This window comes from Rutidosis leptorrhynchoides, chromosome 7 (genome assembly GCF_046630445.1).
Source record: "Rutidosis leptorrhynchoides isolate AG116_Rl617_1_P2 chromosome 7, CSIRO_AGI_Rlap_v1, whole genome shotgun sequence".
Taxonomy (NCBI): Eukaryota; Viridiplantae; Streptophyta; class Magnoliopsida; order Asterales; family Asteraceae; genus Rutidosis; species Rutidosis leptorrhynchoides.
Window position 1 is genome coordinate 77,721,479 of NC_092339.1, and position 8,028 is coordinate 77,729,506.

The 8,028-nt window shown below is 36.7% G+C and overlaps 1 long non-coding RNA gene across 1 annotated transcript; it reads left to right on the forward strand.

The window, feature by feature from the left end:
- The first annotated feature begins 3,819 nt into the window (after positions 1-3,819).
- Positions 3,820-6,298, forward strand: LOC139857054 (uncharacterized). The gene is made up of 3 exons (XR_011762321.1): positions 3,820-3,929; positions 4,070-4,631; positions 5,734-6,298. It is a non-coding gene; the product is annotated as an uncharacterized lncRNA (long non-coding RNA).
- Positions 6,299-8,028: the final 1,730 nt, after the last annotated feature.

The window sequence follows — 8,028 nt, forward strand, 5'->3', positions numbered from 1 at the left end:
TGTATTTGTGGGATGCGGGGTAAATCAAAAGGGGTATAGATGCTATAGTCCAAAAAGGAAACACATGTACACTACAATGAATTGTGATTTTTTGGAAACTGAATACTTCTATACCCAACACACAAGTCAGGGGGATACAGACTCTGGTGACGCTGTGAGTTGGCTAGATATTCCATCATATGAAGAATTGACTCATCATAACACTCCACAAAGTCCTCCTCCAGTCAGTACTACGGTTAATGATCTTCCCGACCATACAGAGGTAAACACCGAATCTCCTGATATAACTAATCATGAAAATTTAGAGGAGATTTTACAGGAAAATAGCGATCAAGTATATCCTGAAAATGAAAGACAACAACAAGAACGGGAACGATATGTTCTTTCTCCAAGAATCAACCGAGGGATTCCTCCCAGGAGATACTCTCCCGAGAGAACAGTCTCAAAATCAAGATATCCAATGGCAAATATTGCTAGAGGAAATCTATCAAAAGAAGCAACAAAGTTCACTTCCGCATTATACTCCGAAGAAATCCCAACAACGGTTGAACAAGCTCTAAAATCAACATACTGGAGGAAAGCAATGGAAGATGAAATGGAGGCTCTCAAGGTAAATAATACTTGGGAAAAATGTGTCCTTCCAGAATCAAAGAAACCGGTAGGATGTTGATGGGTATTCACAATCAAACACAAAGCCGATGGATCTGTCGAAAGATATAAAGCGCGGCTTGTTGCCAAAGGGTACACTCAAACCTATGGCGTTGATTACTCAGAAACTTTCTCACCAGTTGCAAAAATTGATACTATTAGAATCCTTTTCTCCGTTGCCGCAAACAAAGACTGGCCACTTCACCAATTTGATGTTAAAAATGCCTTCCTACATGGAGAACTCAAAGAAGAAGTCTATATGGAAGGTCGGTTTCACATTAGAATTCAAAGAAAGGGAAGTTTGTCATCTTAAAAAATCTCTTTATGGTTTAAAACAATCTCCTCGGGCTTGGTTTGGGCGTTTTACTATTGCTATGAAAAATTACGGTTTTAAACAAAGTAATTCCGACCATACTTTATTTTTTTTTTTAAAAAAAGAGGAAACCTTATCACATGTCTCATTATTTATGTTGACGACATGATTATCACAGGAAATGATCAAGAGAAAATTACAAACTTAAAAGCTAACCTTTTTAAAGAATTTGAAATGAAAGATCTCGGAGGCCTTAAATACTTTCTGGTAATCGAAGTTTTACGTTCAAAAAGAGGGATTTTTATATGTCAAAAGAAATATATACTTGATCTTCTTGCAGAAACAGGAATGGTCGACTGCAAACCCGCGGATACTCCTATGATTCCAAACCTAAGGTTATATATAGAAGATGATTCCAAAGCAGCGGATCGAAGTCAATATCAAAGAATCGTGGGAAAACTTATCTACCTAGCTCACACTCGTCCAGATATATCACATGCTGTTGGAGTTGTTAGTCAATTCATGCATCAACCCCAACAACACCATATGGATGCAGTATGGAGGATTATCAAATATCTAAAAGGCACTGCAGAAGATGGAGTCCTATTCGAGAAAAACAATCATCTAAAAGCACAAATATTCACCGATGCGAGTTACGGAGGAGAAAAGGGAGATAGAAAATCAACATCCGGATACTTTGCCTTGTTGGAGGGAATTTGGTTACCTGGAGAAGCAAGAAACAAAAGGTTGTCGCCCCGTCTAGTGCTGAAGCTGAATTTCGGGGAATTTCACGAGGTTTAACCGAGGCTTTATGGATCAAGAAACTTTTGACAGAAATTGGTTTTCCTCCTAATACTTCGATCAAGATCATGTGTGACAACGAAGCGGCAATTGCAATTTCAGAAAATCCAGTTCAACACGATCGAACCAAACATATAGAAATTGACAGACACTTCATTAAAGAAAAATTAGAAGCCGAAATCATATCTTTACCTCACGTCCGATCAGAAGACCAACTAGCAGATATCTTAACCAAGTCATTCAACGGAAGACTCTTCAAAGAAATACTCTCTAAGTTGAACATCGGAAACCCTCACTATTCAACTTGCGGGGGAGTGTTAGAAATAAAATAGAATGTTGGGATCAAGCTCATCATTTTCCATTATTACAAAAGCAACCTTTTACAAAAAGGAGAACATACTTTATTTTCTTAACGATTTAGGCACAGAGCCGTTTGGCTATTTTCTGTATAAGATAGCATTTATCTTCCAAATGTAAATACAACTGAATTCAGTCAAAATATTTATATTCAAAGCAAATACAATTACAATTCTTATTTTGAACATAAAGGCGGGTGCGTGAATTAACCAAACGAATTATTTTAAATACGCTAGAGTAAACGAGCGATGTTATAATTAAATAACGAAAATATTAAAACGCTAGTCAACGGAAGATACGAATTTAGATAACGAAAGATATTATCAAAAAAAAAAGACGGCGTTATAATAAATTAAGGGAAAAAGGCGGGATGTTACACAAGTCATCAAATGGTGGAACACATCCTGGTGCAATGCAAGTTCACTACAAAAATGTGGTGACAAGTCATCAAATGGTGGAACGTAATTGATAAAAACATAGTAACCATATCTTCAAAGAAAAATAAGTCAATAGAAGTACATACAACTTGTAAACAAATTCAATGAAAAGTATGTGCCCAAGCATGCCCGCATTGTTATACCTAATACTAGCGCAACATGTGGGTGCGTAGAAACATGACCAACCCTGAGAATGTCATTGAAAGTTGCCTGTCAACGCAAAGATTAAACATGTTTGTCTCAAAAAGCGACATCTTTGGTTTCTTGTTCAAACTCTAGGCCACATCAGAGCGCCACTCACGCACCTTAGCGCAAGATCAGGAATAAAAGAATTATCGACAAAAAGAAGGTGTTTTTCCACTTTTCCCGTACACCAGCCTTCGTGGTTGCTACAAACCTCACTCGGTCTCTGAAGCCGTACCAACCCTCTTGTTGCTCAGAATTGCTGAAAACCTTCTTAAAAACATTGAGGTAGGGGAAACTCGTGCGAATGGCACCACATTTCAAAGTAGGAAATACGCTAAGCATTCTACGAATGCAATTGCCCCGCGCCAATGCCATAATGATCAAGGATTGTCCAAAAGAAATCAGTGGAAGGATATCACACATTCCCAAGCTCCATAACTTTCGCGTAAACCGCGAATCTGTTAGAAGAGGGCTTGTTCGCGTGTTGCTTTGGGGCACTCGGGGATTTAGAGCGCTAATAGGAGGATATCAGGTAGAAATATTCCTGATATCGTTATCAGGCAGAAGTAGAGACAACCATAATAAAAAACAGAGAATATAAGAGAATATATAATTGATAGAATCATAAAGGAAGAGGTAAAATAAGTGATAGAACTGACTAAACCGGATTCGATGCAAGAAGAAATGCGCTGAAGAAAACCTAGTGAGGTGTGTGTAAATTTGTAAGTGGTAAAATATTTTAGGAAGAAAGTTAGTGAGTATTTATCGGAGTAAAGTTTTCAAATTACCTATAGGGGCGTGATATCGCGTAAAAAGTGTTTTTATTAATTCTCTAGAATAATCCGCCAAGTCTTCGTCTAACAACCAACTCATCATTTTAATCTAACCGTACATCCCAAACTATATTCCATATTTCCATCACAGCCGTTGGATCATTTTGAAAGGTCAATAAATACCCTTTATACCTACCAAACTACATTCATTACCGCGTTCTCTCATCCATTGGACGAACTTCCTCGGAATCTCCTTTCGCAACTACAGATGATTATTACGGTATACTTTTGTAGATCGTTCACTGATCTACGTTTTGCCTACCGATTTGATTCGGTTCGATGAATCAAGCGCTGCTAATCGACGCGTATATCGGAGTTTGTGATCCCGATCTCTATCTCGCTTCACAAGTTGAGGTTCGTTAATTCAAAGTTATGTGTTACGTGTTTGACTTGTTGAATCATAAGCGACTATTTTCTTCTCATATTGTTTGTGTGTTGACTGATGATTAGATTGATTTGTTACTTTTTATGATCGGATTTTTTGTTGTTTTCAGATCTGACGTTATCCGTTAAATTTGACGGAAGAGAAAAGTTCCGTCGTATACATCTGACGATGTTAACGAAGATCATCATATTCGAAAAAGGCTGTGAATGATTGTTATTGCTTCAGGTTTCAATTGTTTCATGTATTCATAGTCGAAAATTTGAAGTTGTCCGTGGATAGGCCATTGGTTAATTTGTAAGATCTGCTTGTGGTGTGATGTTGTGAGTATGACCTTTGCCATATCAGGTGCGCTTGTATGGCAGGTTAAAAAAATTAATGAAAGAGTTGTCGTTTTGGTTTTGGATGGAAGGAGATGGTACGGTGTTTATTGACCGGCTCTCCTTTCATCCCTTGTGTGCCTGTCTCCCTCTTCTCTGCCTTATTTTTGTTACCTTATCTGATCGCAACAAAAAAAGTAAGAAGAGATTAAAAAAAGAAAAAAAAAATGTAACCATAAAACTATCGATTTGTGATTATTGCTAGTTACATCATACGTACAGTAAACAGTATGTAACAAATCCAATGATTAATGCAGCGAACACCAGAGCCATCTATATGCCGAGACTTTTAAGGTAAAATTTAAGCAGTTTTTTGCACTAATAATTAATTTAAAGCCAAGTTGTTATTTGTGTTGATTGTATACAGCAGCTTATGTTTAGTTATAGCCAGTGTTGTAAAAGTCGGCCGACTTGACCGACGCGTCGGCCGATGCGTCGTTTTTTTTGTTCTCCGTCCCGTTTTTTCAGAAAACGACTCAAAAGACGGTCATAGCTAAAAGTTCGGTCAAAGTCTGTCAAAGACGGTCAAAATGGTCAAAGTCAGTCAAATTTTCGTCAAGATCTGATATATTTTAAAATTAGGGTTTGTTTTCATTTTTTGGGCCTCTCTTTTCTTTGTGTCCTTACTGATTATGTACTCGGTAACATTAATTGAGTTTGAAGTTTGATTGTTTTTAAACTCTGAGTTCTTATTTAAGAAATTTATGGTACATAATCAACTACTTTATATATATAAATATATATTTAGGAAATTATTAATAATGTCAACGTTGGTCAACAACCGATGCGTCCCCGACGCGTCCCACGACTCGACCGACGCGTCCTTTTTAGGTCTCGACCGATGCGTCCCCGACTCGCGACTTTTACAACCTTGGTTATAGCTTAGAGTGCTCCCAATGGAGACACTCCATCGCCACATCATCACTTCCTTTCCACTTCATTCTCATGGCTAAACTCATGGCTAAACCTCAGAACTAAACACTTTCAACCATCACTCCTTCCTACCATTAATTAAATGTACAAGTTTAAAAGCAAATACTACTACATAATATACCCCTTCCTCTCTCCTCATAATGAAGAGACGAACTCGAGGGCCCATATATGTCAAAAAAGCACGAATGAAGAGACAACTCGAGGGCGGCTTCCTGGGCGGCACCTGAGCGCTTTTGCTGTCATCGACATCCTCCTGGGCGGGCAGGAGGGCACTACCGATGGGAGTCCCCTTATAGCTTATGTAGTGATTGTACATGCTGGTGTACGTTTCCGATTCTGTCTTCGTATTATCTTATATCTTTATCAAATAATATTAGTTTATCTATTATTTTATTTCTCATCATTCAACACTATATTGTGACAATTCTAATGAACATTGCTAAGTCATGCTCGTTTAAAACAGGCACATGAGATCTGCTCTATCATGTTAGAACAGGTTGATACGACTTGTGTTTTTATCTGGTCGTTTAGTTGATCCTATAGTGAAGCTGTGGCCGGACTTAATAAAGATGTCGAGTTCTAACCAAGTTCTTATATGGTGTATTAATAAAGTACGATTAAATAAATATGTTTTGGGCTTTGTTATTTTTCTAGTGAGAGTAGTAAAAGAAGCTCTTGTGACAATTTTGTTTTGGCTTTGGTGTTCATGTCCAGTAAAAGAAGCTTTGGTGGCAACAATTATGCTTGGATTTGGTGTTTATAAAATCTCTTGGGGTTTTTACATTTGCTCAATTTGCACTGAATTGCTTGTACCATAGAGGATCATTGAATATTATATATGTTGAAGGGAGATTTGTTTCATCTAAATTCGTGTGCTGGTTTGAATTATTGACATTGAAACGTAATTTGTAAGACGTGGATTCTTTTTATGAAGTCTTCTAGTTGATGTTTAAGAATTTGAAATTGTTTTTTTTTTCTCCAGCTTTACATCTTCATAATTATGGACTGCTACTAGTATCACTTTTACATTCATCTCGTGGTTTTTTAAGGGTTTGAATTCTAAGGTTATAAAGGGTGTATCATTATCTTTTCACGCCTGTCCAAAACAAAAACTCTATTGTATCACCAGTGTCATAGTTCATCGAACAAAGATTCTAGGTGTAGATAAGTCAGGCCGGTTGCAAGTTCTTCTGTAGCAGGTGGCCCGTATAGATCCATAAGCTCAATTGGTTAAGAGTGTCCATAAACTTTTGTATGGGAGGATGGTGGTTCAATTCCACCTGGATCTTCTCAAGACATAAGCGTTACAACGTAGCGTATAGCGCATTTCGGTTACTTTTTGTGATTAAATCCATCTTGTTTAAAGAATTTAAAGTATTACTAATACATTTTACCTCCCTTCTCTACCTTACATCATGTTTACTCATCAGATTAGATAATATAATAATAATAAATAATAATAATAATTTGAATTTGAATTAGTTGATGAATAATTTAGGTCACCTCTTTAACCTAAAGGCTAAATCTGTGTATACGCCGATTGTCTAACACCTTTCTGAACAGTTGAATCTGCCCGTTTGGATGGATGACCATGAAGAATTCTCAAAGTTGAAAGGTTCAGGATGTCTCTAAAGCTTCGAATTTTTAGCTTTAAAAGACAAATTGGCCTATGGTAACAACAGTTGGCACGATGGGAATCTGTATTACTGAGGCGGCAGTTGCTCTTGAGCCCGGAATCTGAATTACCGAAGGGTCTACCGTCTATAATCATCCAAGCTTGGAATCTAACTTTTCACTAAAATTTCTTGATATTTGAAGGGTCTATAATTTTACAAGACACTAGCTTGCCGAGCTTTTCTAGTTTAGACAAACTCACAAATTGCAAATGGTAAGTTACATAAATGATCCTTAATTAGTACGAGTAATATATTTATATTTTATTTATTTTCATATTTCAATCAAACACGATGAATTTTCAGGGATTCAAACTCAGCCCGGCCAAAACGCAACACCAGCCGATTCATTGTATTATGCAACTGTGGTTGTTTTAGGATATTCACAAGGTTTGAACTTTGGGGTAGGGTGCCATATTTTGTATATGTTTGTTTAAAGAATAGGGACAATGTTGTTCCAAATAGTATATGCCGATAATAAATTAAGTGCTTAATCTTTGTTTTAACCTCCTAATCAACATGTCTAAGGTTTTTCGAACAATTAAAGAGTTTAATATGTTTAGGATTTATTAAATTCTTAATTAACTTGAAGGTACAATTATGTGTTAATTTGTTTCTTTGTATATGAGTTACTCTTTTACCAAAGAGTCAACGGCTTAGCGGTATCGATGTCACTCTTACAATCTTGAGAAATTAGTGTTTGAGTCCTGCTTAGGACATTTCGTGATGTATGTATTCGTGTTAGTATTAGGTGGGTGGATGAGTTTACTTTTCAAAAAATAAAATAATACTGTATGAGTTACTATTTTGTTGACACAATAACTCAAATTAAATTTATGGGTTTTGTGAACAAGGAGAATGAAGATGAAAAGAAAAGGGAAGAGAAACATAATATTGACGGTCTCATGTGCAACATCATGGTGATTGTTTACGCAAGAAAAAAAGCTTAGGGATTGATCGTGTAATTTGTGAAAATCACAGGGATTGTCCACGTAACTATGTCTAATTTCACTGATTGTTATTGACAGGGACCATTGGAGCAATTTGTGCAAACTACAGTGATCAATTACAAAAAAAAGTATAGG